The 17014-nt window shown below is 46.0% G+C and overlaps 1 protein-coding gene across 11 annotated transcripts in view; it reads right to left on the bottom strand.

Moving 5' to 3' along the window:
* The window catches only part of UBAP2 (ubiquitin associated protein 2), a 156809-nt gene extending 149760 nt beyond the window's left edge, over nt 1-7049 (bottom strand). For 5 of the 11 annotated variants that reach the window (XM_074857171.1, XM_074857179.1, XM_074857180.1 and 2 more), the window contains exon 1: nt 6744-6823. The gene's annotated coding sequence lies outside the window, so the exon portion shown is untranslated. Of the gene's footprint in view, nt 1-2938; nt 2958-6133; nt 6332-6743; nt 6830-6951 lie in introns of those variants that run through there. The other 6 variants (XM_074857178.1, XM_074857186.1, XM_074857172.1 and 3 more) reach the window with 5 other exon arrangements.
* Between the last annotated feature and the right edge of the window lie 9965 nt (nt 7050-17014).

The following is a 17014-nucleotide window of genomic DNA, read 5'->3' as shown; positions in this document are numbered from 1 at the left end:
AGTCATAAAAATATTTCAGGTAGGTTTCCTAGCAGAAACTAAACCTCACTGATGTTTCATTCAGAGGATGGTACTAAAAGAGCCATCCCAGCACTTCTCAGATTCAATATCCCTAACTATGAAGTAATTTTAACCATCTAACTTTATTTTAACCTCTGTCTACAATTGTGGGGGTCCTAGGAATTTGGGATAGGAGGGCTGGATTTGCAAAAATAGGAAAAATAGGCTGATCCAGTTCACTCCTAATTTACCAGGACTCATGTAATTCTGCAAAGTTTTGGCTTTACTCTCATTAAAAAGCACTTTAAAAATATTTTTAATGCACATAGCTTCATAAAATGAACTGCGCAATATGCAGAAGTACAGTAAGTACTCAGCCTAATGCCTCCTAAACGCTGTATGTACATTAAACCATCATTTACAATCCACACGCTTCCTCGACAGAACATATACAGGACTTGGGCAATTTTATCACTATCAGACAATCAAATGTTTGACCTGTTTCTTCTCTCACGAAACTGCTGAATTATAGCTTTCAGCTAGAGCCCAGACAGCCAATTACTTCTTATTTGCAAGCACAGAAATTATTTGGATTTGAAATATGCATCTTACTGCATTTTCACAGCACTTTCTCTAAGCACATATCCCAAACCCACCCACTTCTCCACCTATCAAGAGTCATGAATTACTGTTACCACCACCCCTACCAAATTCAATACTTAATCCACCTCCTTCTCAAAGGCATGTAAGAACATGTTGCCCAAAGGACTACAGATTTGACTATGTCAAGTAGTTTAACCTAGAGAAACTTTTTTTTTTTGGGGGGGGGGGGGGGGGGGCAGGTACGAATACCCAAAGGGAAGGTGCAAAGACAGAGCCAGGGTCCAGGGTCTTTCCAGTGGTGCCCAGTGACAGGACCAGAGGCAACAGGCACAGACTGAAAAACGGGGAGGCTCCATCTGAACATCAGAAAACACTTTTTTACTGTGAGGGTGACCAAGTACTGGCAGAGGTTGCCCAGGGAGGTGGTGGAGACTCCATCCTTGAAGATATTCAAAAGATGTCCAGACACAGTCCTGGACAACCTGCCTGAGCAGGGGGAGATGAGATGACCTCCAGAGGTCCCTGCCAACCTCAGCCAGTCTGTGATTAAGTGAAGTAAAAAGGGAAGGAAGTCCTATAACAGAAAAGCTGTTATGAAAATGCCCCACAAGCTTCAAAAAGGACAAGCTCTAGCATTTCTGCTCCGACAGCCACGTGAAGAAAATTAAGTGAATGTCTATCTTCAATTAAATCAGGTAGGGTAGAAGTCACCGGGACTTTAAATCCAGCAACATCCACTATTACATCAACAGGTAAAATGGTATAAACAATGAAAATTGGAGTACCGGTATAAAATTGCAAGGAGTTTTATATTTGCAGTCATAACAGAGAACTATTCAAGAAAGATAATAAGTGCCTTTTGCTAAGATGCAAAGAAAAGTTTCTGAGCATGGCTGCTATCTGGACATCAAGAAGCAGCAAAGAAACCCAACAGGCTGAGGACGCGTATCAGAAAGCACAAGGTTTTCTCAAACACTGAAAAAAAAAAAAATCTGCTTTTGCATACTCATTAACTTGCCTTCACCAAGCTCATAATACTATTTCCATCTTTCTCTAACCTGCATTTCAGACAGCTACCCTTGGCACTTACCCAATGTCCAAAACACTCAGAAATTGACTCAGTGGCTACTAAAAGAAAGTGAAGCACAAGACCCGGACGTGCAGTACTGCTCCTCCTCATCACATTTAGTCACCCGAAGTTAACATCAGTAACTTAGGCCCATCTTATGTCAGTCTCCAAATTGATCACAAGTGATCTGAAGAATGTGGGACTGAAAGCTGAAATAAAAGCCCAGCAACAGAAGACATCTGTCCCTTGGGGTACAACCCATCAAAAGCATGGATCAGAATTTCTTGAATACAATATATTATGTACAGCCTGACAGCACAGCAGGGTTTGGCACCAGGATTCCTTTCAGATTCATGTTGCTGAAACTGCATCTAAGAAACACACAAGTTTGAAAATCAAGGAAGAATGTAAATACAGAAAGAAAAAGAAATCAGCAATAGCCTTCAAATACAGGGAAACGTGGACAACATGATAATACAAGATATCAGTCAAGTGTTTACCATAAAATAGCTATGATTCAGTTAACATTTAAAACCAAATAGAAACAGGAAACAGCAAAGCTTTCAGAAGCCATATGCTTCATTTTATATCATTATATTCACCATCCTCAAAACACTTAACAAAACATATACAGTAGGAAAAAAAATTTCATTTTCTTTGCTCAAAAGCAATCTCAATATGGTCTCTAAAGCACCATCCTACTTCCAGGAACAGTATTTTAGTCGTAAGATACACAACTAGATTCTAGATGAAACCTACACTACACACAGTAAAACTGCAAAAAGACTTCCTCTCATATTTAGGAATATGATCATAGCTGCTGAATTCAAGTTTTACACCTTCAACCAGAGGGCTGCCTAACAGACTAGACAGACTTTTTTTCCCCCCATTAAGCCAGGTTAAAAAAAGGGCAACCTGATGATTCAAATCTGGAGGTTAACAAAGTATTTGTGTTTTCTTCATTTAACTTTGGATGCAAATACTAAATGATTCTGTAACGCAAATGCTGTTGAACCTACATCTTCCGCAGGTCTGGAATGAACTGTATTTGCTGTATGATAAATAAACAAAACCATGAAGTTCACTGTAGGAGTACTACTTCAAGCAAACCTTAAGTCTCGAGAAAGATAAAAGCTCTCTCAATATGGGAAATATCTCATAGCAAAATGCTACACTTAGACAGGTTAAGCACTTCTCTAAGCTCATCTGTTGGAAGACTGATTTAAGAAGCTGGGGAGGAAGAGGAAAAAAGCTTGAGAAGTTTACCTTCAAAAGAAGCCACAGTATCTCGCAGCTTTCAGAAAGATAGCTGGACAAAAAGAAAAAAAAAAAGAATTTCAAGAAAACTGAGAGCAGAAACAACTTCATCCAAGGGAACTGCACAAAGTTGTTCACATAACCTATCTTACAAGTTTTACACTCTGGAGAGAACATAAATAAAACAATACTCTCAGCAAAAGAGTTGTGATGTAGTAGCAGCAAGCTGAGCAAGCCCTGAGATCTTAGGCAGACTGTATCACCTCCATCTATCTGCTTTTAGTCCCTGTTTACTCTTTGCAGCACTGAGAAGTAACGAGGGGCAGAGGGTTGAAGGTACACATGCAAAATGGAGTGCAGGAGCTGGGCCCAGGTGGGCAGGGAGTTCCAACAAACTGCCAGTTTAAATGGCCAAAATGAAAGAGTGTGGACTTTCATGTTAGAGAAAACGGAGAAACCCTTTGTACAATTTTTGTAAAATATGAACCTTAAGTAATTGCGAAGAAGCTACTTCACAACCTTTCATCCTGACTCTCACTTTAATGAACATAACCTGTTTAGGGATGTTGTATGAAAAACAGTACAAGTCCAAACTAGGTCTTCTCCAAAAAGCAAAGAGGACGCAATGGGCTACAAGTGAGCACACTGTATCAGAAAAAAAAAAAATTCAACAAGAAGCTCCAGCAGAATAACAACACTGAAGTGGATATTACTTGTATTTCCGCAAGCACCTTCCACTCAATACTTATGAAGTAGACAAATACAACACTGAGTTTCTTTAATCTGTCATCTTAAAAAGGGGACAAGTCACTTGGCTTCTCTTTTGCCAAAGTCATATGAGGCTGTTGCAAACCCAAGCACAGAACACAGATCGTCAGAGTCCTGCTCATGTGCTTTAACCAAGTAAGAGACAAAGATAAATAGATAAAAGATTAATAAAAGATATAAAGTTGTATTCCTATTCTTTCATGAAGAACCTATTTCAAGTACTGGTATTAAGCATTACTGAAATTGCAAGTAAACGTTACTATTAATAGTAATACTATCAATACTAATTATTAACAGGGTATTAACAGTGTATGATACATACATTTCTCAAGCACTATTACTCAGCATACTATTCTGCTGTGATCAGTATCACTGAGGGGATACCAGCAACAAATATAAAAATACCAAAATATTGCATTCTATGAGGAAAGCATCATATAAAAGTCCATGGAATAAATATAAAACATAAAAAATGTTTCTAGGTTCTAAAACAGTAACTTAAAAATTGGAAGAACTGAAAAAAAAAAGAATAGCTTCCGTTAACAGACAAGATTTTTTTTGTTGGGTTTTCCCTTAGCTTCCTTACATTTTAGTGACTAGTCTATAACTCCGAAGTCCCCTCTAATGGTCAAACCCTTTTGCAAGTCATGGTACCAGGAGCTTTTCTGAGAACTGGCAAAAACAATACAAGTGAAATGGCCTAAATTTCTGAATTTCCATGCCTTTGTTTTTACTACTATAAACACTTTTTAAAATCAATACACTGATAAAACTGCAACTAGAACAAAGCAGAATAGAGCTTGCCCAATTCCCACTCCTCCCTCCCTCAAGTTACCCAGATTGTTGAGGTTATAAACACAAAAGCCGGCTCATTTTCCAGACTCTGCATCAAAATTGGTTTACACCAGTTAATCCAGTTTCTCCATGTAACCCTCCAGGAGTCCCAAAACATCATTAATGCTGGAAAGTGATTTAGCCTTGCTCGCTTTCAAGTTAGCTAGTGTAAGGTTAAAAATAAATTCTTTAAACAAGTTAGGTCAAACCACCACAGAGAGATTGTGCCCAGGTATAAATACTGAGTCAGCCAGGTAGGAATCCAAACCCAGATTCCAATAGAGAACATGATATAACCAAGGGAGTCGCTAAAAGGGCCTGGTAAATATTAAAAAAGCAAAGCCTCAGAACACCGAGTCGTTGCCATTTGCTGTGAAGGGGCTCCGTTTCAATGGCAAGCACTCCTCCTCCAGGCCTGCACATCCTCCCCCTCCCTTCCCTTCACACACATCCAGCTCCAATTTCTCTTCTTGAAAAAAACAGCTGCTCTCACGCCAGGACGGCCCCTCTATTTCACCAGCCACCACGGCCCCAGACGCTATCGCCTTGATCTACTGCTGTATTATAAGCATTTCAGCATTTACTCAAACTGAGATGACATGGGACTGACTGCTGCTTGGTAGCTGGGGACAAAGCGAGCGGGCCCTTGTGAGCTTCTCCTTACACAGCTCCACACCAAACCCAAAGTTTCTGTTCCAGAAGGCTGCATGTTCCTCTGAACATAACCGAGAGGGCTCTGCACATCCATGCTCCTGATGTTAACACACCTACAAGAGAAAAGCTTCAAACCAGGTTCACCCTGAGCAGCTTCCAGGTGGCATTCAACAGCACTGCAGACATTTCAGCACATATTTTTAAATGTTTCACATCAGAGTTTGGATCCTCACCATGAGGCTCAAAGGTGTACCAGTTCATTTCTACATCCAGTTTCTTGCGGGAGGGTTTCTACCAGTTTACTTTCTTGCTCTATTTTTCTTCAGCAACAACAGCAAACACAGAAGAGCTGTCTTTTTTTTTTTTTTTTATTTTAAATGCAACATAAGCCAGCCCAATAGCAAAGCCCTGCCCTGACTTCCAATTCTCTGCAACCACACATAATCAGGGGTGAGGAAGGACTAGGTAGAGAAGGTTAACAGAAAGAACAGTTCATTCATTGCCATGTCCTCAAGTAACCTACTGTTGCTGCTGAGATGTTATTGTCAGTGAATTCTGTAGCTGTGACCGTGACACTGCTGCCCTACCCCACCCCCACCAGCGAGTCAGCACCCGGGAAGGAGACAGGGAAAACCATGGATGTAAAACCCTACACAAGGCACAAACCAATAGTTAGTCACCCACTTGTTCCCTTCCCGTGCTGCCAGCCCTCCTGTGGCCTGACTCGAGATTAGGAAGGGGCCCAAAGGCACGCCCCCCTCCACCATCCCCGCTTCTCCTCCGAGGGGTCCAGCTGCACCCCGCTTTCCTCACACCCCTAGCCCAAAGAGCCAGGAGAAGCACGAATCCGTTGGGAGAGAAGTAGTCAGCTGTAAGGAGATGAGCAACAAGGGGGATGAGGTGCAGGACCCCCTCCCCCGAACGGAAGAAGGCGGAAAGCGCACCCACCTCTCCCCGCACCCACTGGGGGCCGGGTCGGCTCCCCCTCCCCACACGAGCCCGGGCAGGAGCTAGGCGGAAGCTGCCCGCAACGGCGGCCTACTCAGCGGCCCCGACCCGCGCCCCTGAGGAGGGGGGCTGGGGGGGCGGCAATCTAGGGCAGGGCGAAGCTTCCCCCGGGCGGCCGTCAGCAAAAGTAGGGCACAGCCACCTCCCCTCACACGCCGCCACCCCCCAAACCCTCCGCGGACGGGAAGTGCCGGCAGGCGCGGCAGGGAGGGGCGGCCCTGGCAGACACCCGCCGCCGGACAAAAGCTCCCACTGGGACAGGGAACCGGCCCCGGGACAGGTCCGTCGCCCCGAGAGAGGCGACTGGGGATGAAGGCGGGAATAGGGTGGCGACGGGGTCCGTCCGGGGGCCTCGGGCCTCTGAGGCGGCCACGGCCACCCCCGAGCCGTTGAGCGAGGGAGGGGCGCGGGGCCTCCGCTGGGCGCGCGGGCCCATCACCCTCCGCCGCCGCGCGCGCGCGGGGCAGGCAGTGAGGGAGGGGGACGCGCCCCCCCCGGCCCCCCACCCACCCAGCGGGCGCGCGCGGCCCCGGCCCCCCCCGCGCGGTACCTGCCCAATGTGCTCACAAAGCAGCAGCAGCAGCGGCGCCCACCACCGTCACGTGACCGCCCCGCGCCTGCCTCGCTCCCTCCTCCTCCTCCTCCTCCTCCTCCTCCTCCTCCTCCTCCCTCCTCCCCCCCTCCTCCTTCTCCACGCGCGCGCGAGGCCGCTCCCCCGCCACGTGACGTGCGTGACGTGACGCAGGGCGCTCACCCACCGCGCGCCTTGCCCCTCACACACCGCTCTTCCGCCTACCCCGCTGGCACCACGTGAGCAGCGCGGGGGAAGCCGGTCCCTTCCCCCCTCACGTGATCGCGGCGCCTGCTGCTCCTCCCCGCAGCGCGCGCGGCGGAAGCGGAGGTCGGTTCCCGCCCATCGCCGCGCTGAGGGGAGGCGGTGCCAGGAGCGTCTCCGTGAGGGGCCGCGGGTGCCTCTTCGCCGTCGGCGGGCGTCAGCGCTGGCTCGTCGCCGCGGGAGGCCCTGGGGGGGAGGCTCCTGGGGTCGCTCCGTGAAGGGTTGACGCGTTCCGTCAGGCGGGGCGGGTTTAGGAGCAGGGTGAACGTTCAGAATCGTGGCTCAGTTCCTCTCTCGCTGGCCGAAGGAGCGGTTCGAATCGGGAGCCTTTTATTTTTGTTTTTTTACGCTTTCCTTCTTATTTTAGGGTGACTTTTATTTTCTGCCCTACAGGGTTTTGTCACGACTCATTGTGAGTGATTTATGTCACAGATCAAAACGTGTTCAGATTGCCAGGTTAATTTCATTATATTTGGTGTCTCAGTGCCAGACAAGCTGAGTCAACGTGGGTTCTGGGCTTTCTAGAGCTCCCTTGTTCCTTCTCTAGTTATTCTCCTGGGGGCTTTATCTCAGACCTATTTGATACCCCAAACAATCTGCATGACTAGCAAATCAAAAGGCTCGTTCACGTTCTCTCTCCACAGTTGCTGAGACCAATCCCTGAACAGTAAGGGAATTGGAAACATTTCTTCTAAGTGTTACACTCTTTTGGCAGGCTGGACACAGCCTCCGTTGACATGGAGGAATCTCAGGACAAAGGGTAGCTGCACTGGTGGAGGAAAAGGGCAAGGAGAGTATGCTAGGGACTAACAGGACAGCAAGGTATGTCAGAGCACTTGGTGCAGCTTCTGGCAACCTAAACTGAACAGTGACAGGACAGATAGCAAGAAAGGAAGGTTGCTTGACTCCCTAAGAAGAGGAGTTTCAGGTTGTGAGCCAGGGAAAAAGAAACTTTCCCTTTAGGCTTTTTTCTGCTGTGCATTTTTCCTGTTTTGTACATCACCTCTGGTTGCCCAAGATGTAGCGGTTGTACCCTTCTGGTATCCCTTCTTTGTAGGGCCTGGCATTTTAAGGCGGGGCTCACTCAGCCTGTGTGGAAATTGGTCCCTGTTTGGTGCTCTGCTGAGCAGGCAGGGTGGGTGAAGGTGATGGGGGCACCAGATAGCAGGCTGTTAAGCCCCTTGACCCTCCAGTCATACGTCCCATGGTTTTTGACCTTTTCTGTGGCCTTATTTCCTTTGATGCTGTTTGCTCATTCTCTGTCCCTTGACCCCATACTCTCCACATAAGTAGAGAGGGCATCAAATCTCATTTTACCCTGAGCAATATATGAAAATTTATCAGTGTTGTTCATGCTCCTGCCTTCTCTGCTTGGACAGAGTAGACAGATTTAAGTGGCCTGCGTCCTGGACCGACCTTGATATTTATTAGATAGAAGGGCAGAAGCTACGACAGTTCCTACTGCTCGGAAACAGCAAGACCTCCCTATTCCCAACTTTTCCCAATAAGACAGAGAGTCCTTTAGAGCTAAATTGAAATTCAGGCCAAACAGTGCACAGGTAGTGTTGATTTTCTTGAGGCAGATGTTGATATTTTGTTTTATTACTATTGGGGGGAGGGTATTAATTATAGCTCTAAACAAAGTTTCACAAGCTTTGTGACAAACATGTCTGCGGCTCCATAATCTGTGCAGATTTAATCAGCATTATTAGCATTCTTTCATCATGACTTGGCAATCTTTTCCTAATCAAGATGGATATTTGGTGTGCAGCATGAAACAACAAAGGCTGAGAGCTCTTGGGATGCTGCAGTCAGATGGTGTGGTGCCAGCTGGAGCGTGTCTCTGAATATCACAGAATCCAGCCCAGGAGCATTTGGAATAGGAGAAAATTAAACAAGGATACCAGGACAAAAGCATTGTAGACTCCCTTCTGCTGTACAGGGAGTACATATAAATGAGAAAATGGCATATTTCACTGCCAGTGCTTCCAGGGGAGACCTAAATGAATAAACTGATGGAGACTCAGAGACACAGACCCTCACTCCAAATATTCAGTACATCAGGCTTGTAGAGGAGATCTTGCACTAAACACAGCGAAGGTCTGACTAGGCCTGGCAGGCAAATTCTACCTAGTGCCTGTGTCAGGACTTTATCTGCTGTTACAAGGATTTGTGACCTTTTCAGTTTTCCAACTACTGAAGAATAATCTAGTGCGGGTGCAAATCCCACCGGACTGTACGTTCAAGATTACTTCAGGAGTGCTTATCCAGAACATACTCCAGTAGCCTCAGAGAGACAACATAATCCAGTTATACCCAGACTCTGTAAGGGAGAGGCTCCACATGGAGAAACCAAGCTTGACTTTCAGGTTTGAATTGAGTTTGCAGGGAATTAGGAATTCTCTCTAGTTATAGTGGAACAATTGACAGTCTTGGATGCAAAGTGGGGTTGCCTCAAGAGATGTTACCCTTGGGCATACCAGGGATTGCTGCTGCATTTAAACTTGGGGTGAAACTCATGCTGTCTAGAAATGGGATCCAATGCATTCGTCTGTGTTAATATGCGTGTAGAAGCAAGACTTCAGCAACAACTGTGATTGAAAGGGCTGCCATTTCAGCTGTGGAAGCAAGCCCTTCTGGTATAGATGCCATTCACGGCATTGAAGGCAGGAAGGGTAATGATACCGCTGTGTCTAGCCTTCATACAGCCCAGGCCATTAAAATTCCTAACATCCGTGGGCTGCATTAGTCCCTCATGTGTCAGCATCATTCTGGAAATTCATGTTGGACTGCTTGATCATCCTTTAGAGCCAGTGCATGCCTGGAGACAGACCCTCTACATGCCCACTGAGGCCCTTGGTCCAAGTTTTCTCACCTTGTAATTTGGCTGTATGAAAAAGGTGATGCATTTTCATGTGACCAGAATCTGAAATTGCTCTGTACAACCACATTAACCCTATTACTGTTTTCCAATCCTTCAACTTTTTTTCACAAAACATTTTATCTGTGATACTTTGTACTTATTTCCAAATTGCTGAGACAGATCAACACATCTGAGCCTGATATTGATCCTGCAGAACCTTCCTATAAACACCCATTGCAGGGAGGATGTTGGCAGTTAATCGGTGTAGTGCGTGCTCTGCTAATGGTGAGTGCTGAGTTTGTTCTGTCATACTCCCTGATTTAATTCTGTGATGTGCCTATTGTTAACTTTTATCAGCCAAATAATCTCTAAGAATTAAATAGTCTTTTGTTAAACAGACTTATTTTCCACGCAACCCTGTTGCCTGGCATTAACTGTATATCTAGCCTTGAACTCTCTATTATAATCAAGTCCCTTATCAGTTTTCCATTATTTTGCCTGTGACATCAAGGAAAGTAGTCCACAGGTATCTGGTCACCCCTCTGTGCCCTGCTCAAACAGTGGCATGCTTCCAGCCTCTTAAAATTTGCAGATTAGAATTATCTCCATGAAGCCTGGCCAGCTCTTAAAGAACTTGGGGGGGCGGTGTTGGACTGGATGATCATTGAAGGTCCCTTCCAACCCACAGGTCCCTTTTGACCCAAAGCATTCTGTGCTTCTATGAACTCTTGGGTGTAGACACCTCAGGGCTGGTGATAGAAAACCATTTCTCACTGTCAGATGTTAACTTCACACTAGTCAGTCCATAAGCTAACAACCAGCTATTTCTTCTGTCCCACTGTGACTTTACTAGAGCTTCTTAGTGGATCAAGAAGCAGGTATTTTCAGAAGACTTCTACTTTTGTAATCATCTGTGCTTTTAAAACTGTCTACATGTGGGCCAATACAATTGCTAGGAGTTGTTCTTTAAGAGGGTGATTGAAAGTTCTTGGAAGCAAAAAATCCTTTTGCTGGTATACCTTATCATAGAATCATAGAATACCAGGTCAGGAGGGACCTCAGGGATCATCTGGTCCAACCTTCCTGGCAGAAGCACGGTCTAGACAAGATGGCCCAGCACGCTGTCCAGCTGAATCTTAAAAGTGTCCAGTGTTGGGGAATCCACCAGTTCCCTGAGGAGATTATTCCAGTGGCTGATTGTTCTCACTGTGAAAAATTTTCCTCGTGTCCAATCAGAATCTCCCCAGGAGTAACTTGTACCCCTTACTCCTCATTTTTTCCATGTGACTCCTTGTAAAAAGGACGTCTCCATCTTCTTTGTAGCCACCCTTTAAATACTGGAATATGGCAATAAGGTCTCCCTTAAGCCTCCTCTTCTCAAGGCTGAACAAACCCAGTTTATACCAGTTTATACCAGAATAAATGTAGAGGAATTTATCTGTTCCTTTTCTAATTTAAGTTACAGGCAACTCAAAGTTTATCAGAGACACCAGTTGTTTACGTGCAGAGCTAGTTCTTTCTGGGATGGCTGATTAGCTCAGCTGCAGTGTCCCACAAATGCAAAGCTAATTCACTTACGGGGCTGCATCAACATCCTCATGCCCTGATAGAGACATCTTTGCACCATGTTGTACAGTGCCTATTGCAGTGCTTAGAGAGCATCTGCCTTTATCAGCTGGATTTTAACAGGCCTAGTGGAATCTCAACCCTCCCCTACTCCAGAAAATGTAAATGTTCCTGTAATTGATTGGTAAAAAACTAATATTGTTGTAATGTGGAAGCTGGATGTTGCACCATTTGCTGATTTCCCCCAAACTTCATTTTAGGATAAACTACAAGCATTTTTATCCTGTGATATATTTTAGGAGAATGTTTTGAATAGCATGTCCAAGGATATTTGCTAGCTCTGGTTAAATGTCAGTCATCTGCTTTAAATGGGCCCTTTTTAATGCTTTAAAAAAGGGCCGTTTGTAGATGCAGCAACTGGCAATGGCAAGAACAAGTCAGTGAGCTTGAGAGACCTTGGGGAACTACAGGTTGGTGAGCCTCCTCTCAGTCCCTGCGAAGGTGGTAGCGCAAATAGTACTGAAAGCCATTTCCGGACACGTTGAGGACAAGAAGCTGGAGTAGTCACCACAGATTTACACTGGGGAAGCCATGCCTGACCAACCTCATCACCTTCTATGACGAAATGACTGCCATGGTAGATGAGGGGAGAGGAGGCGATGTTGTTCACTTTGACTTTAGCAAGGCTCTCAACAGTGTTTCCTGTAACAGCCTCACAGACAAATTGAAGAACTACAGGCTAGGTATATGGACAGGGAGGGAGACTGAAAACTGGTAGAACTGCTGGGTTCAAGGTGTTGTGATCAGTGGCACAAAGTCCAGCTGGAGGCCAGTCACTGGTGGTCTACCCTAGGTCCTGGGGCCAAGACTGCCGAGTATCTTCATTAATGACTTAAAACAGTGGGACAGAGTGCAGCTTCAGCAATTTCACAGATGGTGCAAAACTGGGAGGAGTGGATGATACATCAGAAGGTTGTGGTGCCATTCAGAGGGACCTCAAGAGGCTGGAGAAATGGGCCAACAGGAATCTTATGAAGGTCAACAAAGGGAAATGTGAAGTTATGCAACTGGGAAGGAATAACCCCTGTCGTGGTTTAACCCAGCGGGCAGCCAAACACCACGCAGCCACTGGCCCACCTTCCCCCACCCAGGGGATGGGGGAGAGAATTGGAGGGGTAAAGGTAAGGAGACTCATAGGTTGAGACAAAAACAATTTAATAATTGAAATAAAAATAATAGAATATACAAATGAGTAATGCACAATGCAATTGCTCACCACCTGCCAACTGATGCCCAGCCTGTTCCCAGCTAGTGATCCAGAGGAGAGAAAATCCCAAAACCACAATCCTGGAAGAGCAAGAGAGAGCAAACTTCCCAGCCAACCCTCATCTGTACACTGAGCATGACATTGTATGATATGGAGTATTCCGTTGGCCAATTTGGGTCATTGCTCTGGCTGTGCTCCCTCCCAGCTTTTCGTGTACCTGTGCACAGGCAGGACATGGGAAGTTGAAAAGTCCTTGATTTCTTAGCAACAACTAAAAAGATCAGTGTATTATCAACATTCTTCTCATACCAAATCCCATGCTGAATCCAAAACACAGCACTATTCTAGCTACTAACAAGGAAAATTACCTCTATCCCAGCCAAAACTAGGACAGCCCCATATGTCAGTGTGAGCTGGGGCCAACCATCTGGAAAGCAGCTTGGCAGAGAAGGACCTGGAAGTCCTGGTGGACAAGTGGAACATGAGCCAGCCATGTGCCTTTGCCATCAAAGGCCAACAACATCCTGGGCTGCATTAGGAAGAGTGCTGCCAGCAGATTGAGGAAGGTGATCCTTCACCTCCTGTCACCAGTTCAGCACTGGTGAGATGCATCTGGAGTGGTCTCCACTTCTGGGCTCCACAATACAAGAAGGACATGGGGCATACTGGAGGGAGTCCAGTGAAGGGTCACAGAGATGGTTAAGAGACTGAAGTACTTGACATACAGGTATAGGCCGAGAGAGCTGGGATTGTTTAGCCTGGAGAAGGCTCAGGGCAATTTTATCAGTCTCCTACCTCATGGCAGTGAGTAAAGATGAAGCCAGGCTTCTCAGTGGGGTCCAGTGATGAGCCACAAACTGAGAAACAGAAAATTCCATTTATACCTAAAACTGAGCGTGGTCAAACACGGGCACAGGTTGCCCAGAGAGGCTGTGGAGTCTCTAGCCTTGGAGATACTCAAAACCTGACTGGCAGTGGTCCTGAGCAGCTTGCCCTAGCTGACCCTGCTTTGAGCAGGGGTTGGACTAGGTGATCTCCAAAGGTCCCTTTCAACCTCAACTGTTCTGTCATTCAGAGAGTACAGGCACCCAAATATTCGGGGATATGACTTGACCTCTCTGACCATTTCTTATTCCAAGAGTATGTTAGTAAGCTGAGAAAGAAAGGTGACAGGGAAATCCATGTCACATGAGCCAGACTTTTCCCTATAGTCAGTTTCTATTGCTCTGCGCAGAATGTTCAAACTCTAGATGTTTCTCTTCCCCTTAAGCAAAGAGTTGAACAGTCCAGAGTGCAGGACTAAAAGCTTTCCCCAAAATCTAATGCACTCAAAGTACAACAGCAGCAGCCTTTTGGAGTCAAAGCCTATTTATACAGGTAAAAATCTAGAGCTGGCTTTCTGTGGTGCACAGGAAAGAGATACTCCTATAAATACACATGGCAAGTCATCATTACTCCTAGAATTTCTTTCCTGGAAGCGAAAATGTCTCTGTGAAATGGTTTTATCAGAGAGCAAGATCAGAAGTCGTTATAGCTTAATAACTCTCTACTGGCATCCTTGCTGGCCCAGCTGCTGTGTGCGTCCAGCAGCCCTCAGCAGCAGGAAGCAGGCTGCCACCACAGCAAGTGCGGAAATGCATCATGCTTTCCCAGGTGTTTTTCTTAGTGCTGATCAACCGTTCCTCACCCTCTTGGCTCCAACACCTCTTTTAGGGCTCATACACATGGAGAAATTAGCCAGCACTGCTCCCTAGGTGAATACTTGCCTAGAATACAGCAGCTATATGCAGAGGAGTTTTACAGCAACAGTGCCAGTCTGTGTCTCCCCACAGGCACCCTTAAATACAGCCACATCCTTTCCAGTTGTCTAGAATCTCTGAAATTTCTGTTGTAGATGAGTCCATGTGCTCAATGTTCAACATGCACCAGGCACTGCAGTGTGTCTGTGGAGAGAGGAAAACCCTGGAACAAGGAGACTTCACAACACAGGAAAAAAAATGCAGGGGCTACAAATATTTCTGATGAGACTTCAGCATCCCAGGAACATGAGCCTTGCTCTGTCTAGCTGACCTTTTGACCACAGCTCTGCACTTAGGGCCTGTGGCTTCTCTCTTACCTCTTCCAGCTCGTGGTACACCTTAATGAAAAGGGAAAGGTAAGACTCTCCGTGCAGGGTGGTACTTTGGGGCAGCTGATCAGTAGCTCCCAAATGCCATGTTGACTGCATGCTCCCTTGAGCCTTGCAGGAGGCTGAAGCCATCCTGATGTTTGTTCTTCCAGATGAGGAGGCTTGGGGGGGACTGAGAAAGTTGGGAGACAAAGCACAGAGGTTCTTGTTTTCTAATACACTGTGAACTTGCTCACTTTCATTCTCTTGAAAAAATGGGCTGCCCTTACCCAAAGAACAGTTCAAGCACTGCATTCCTGGCATCTGTTTAATTTATTAATCCATTTACTGGACCTTGGAAGTACCTTGCACTGGGAAAGACTATCCTGATCCTCTGTTCAGAAGCAGACAGGATGAGTACAGCTATTTCTAGGAAGAACTCACAGAACCAGTATGAAACTATTCCCACAGTGCTGTCCTGGTTTGGCTTCCTTGTTCTGCAACAGCGGTGCCACCAGCTGGCAAAGACCTGAGATCCCAAGTCACAAAGATCAGAAACAAAATACACCCAAGAAGGGAAGTGATGACAGCCAAGCAAACCTGCAGCAGCTGGGCTGGGAGTTGGAGGCAGGCAGTAGACTGAGTGTTGAAAGGGATAATACGCACTGCCACCGTGTTTGTAGCGTGCAGTAAAAGCACAGTCGATAGCAACGTAGACCTGCTGCAGACTGCAGGCCAAGGAATGCAAGGGATCTGGTCTTTGTTCCACAGCCAGAAATGACAATGGCAACACACACACATGGCAAGCACAGCTAGCAAGAAAGCACTGAGGGAACCTGGACTGTTCAGTATAAGGAGTGAAGACCATGGCCATGAAACAGTTAAAAATCCCTTCCCAAAAAAACAGATGAGCTGCCCCACAGAACGGAACAAATTGCTTCATCTGCACAGCAAATGGGAAAGCAAGGGGACCTGCAAGACAGATGATGGCACAAAATATGTGAATGCTAGAATTAGTTGCTGGGGGAGGATTTGGACTCTCTATTGCTGAGATTTAAGCTGGACCCACATCCAGGAGGAGCTCGATGTCTTGGTACTTCCAGAGGTCCTTTTTGGTCTTGCAAGGCAGCAGAGGTCCCACACCATCTGAATGCTGTATGATGGAGCATCTGATGCAGCTGGGGAGTTATCAACCCTCATTGCCAGAGACCTTTCTAGCCCATCGTCTCCTGCATGTCTCTAGGGCCACGGATAATTTTTTTTCCATCTCTCAGTTTTGGTACAAGGCTCAGTAGGATGACAGTATAGTATTCATATGCCTTTTCACACTCTCCTCTTCCTCTTTTGGCATCCACAAGCATCAATAATACCTACTACAGTACTACAGGGAGCAGAGATGGTGCAGCTGGAGACACAGTGTCCCATAGCTTGCATAGAAAGCGGCCATTTATCCATGACCATGGAACCTAGCACCTCAGGGTGAGGCCAAGTGTGAAGATAGAGATGCAGGAGCTGCTTTTAGGCACATGATTATAACCTCCAACATAAAGCTTAAATCTCTTAAGGACACTCCTCCTCTCCAAAAAATAATCTTCACAATTCTAGGCAGGGAAGAGGAGGCAGGGAAATAGGACAGCTGGACAGAGGCTTCACTCTCCCATGCAATAAAAATACGTGGAAGAGCTAGTGCTACAGATGCAGTTTTGTTACGTAAAGTCTTACCAAAACCCTTAGTCCTATACCTAACTGTCTACCTCTAGGTATCTGTACCGTCCAACACTTCCAAGAGGTATTTCCTTAGAAAAATAAGGCATTTGAAAAGAAACCTTTGCCTCAGAACAAATGAGATACCAGAAGAATAGAACAGGAAGGAGATGCTTTGAAGAGTTTAACAGTCCCAACTCTGCCATTAGATACATTTCCTATGGAAGCAAGGAGTGTTACTGCAGCTGCACAGAGAACAGGACTGATATTTAAGCTACGAAAAGCAGGAATAAGCTGAGAACCTGCCCTTAGGATATCAGTCCATGCACTGGTGAAGGAAAAACAACAGTTCACTTTATTTCCTTTGAATCAATCATGTCAACAGAGATGAAACCAAAGCCTACTTGCTCTCAAACTGCCCTGGATTTACTTGCAGTGGGATGATTAGCAAATAAAGGAAACCATCAGCCAAGCCAACA

The sequence above is a fragment of the Strix uralensis genome, chromosome Z (assembly GCF_047716275.1).
Source record: "Strix uralensis isolate ZFMK-TIS-50842 chromosome Z, bStrUra1, whole genome shotgun sequence".
Lineage (NCBI taxonomy): Eukaryota > Metazoa > Chordata > Aves > Strigiformes > Strigidae > Strix > Strix uralensis.
This window is presented reverse-complemented; position numbering and strand designations above follow the sequence as displayed.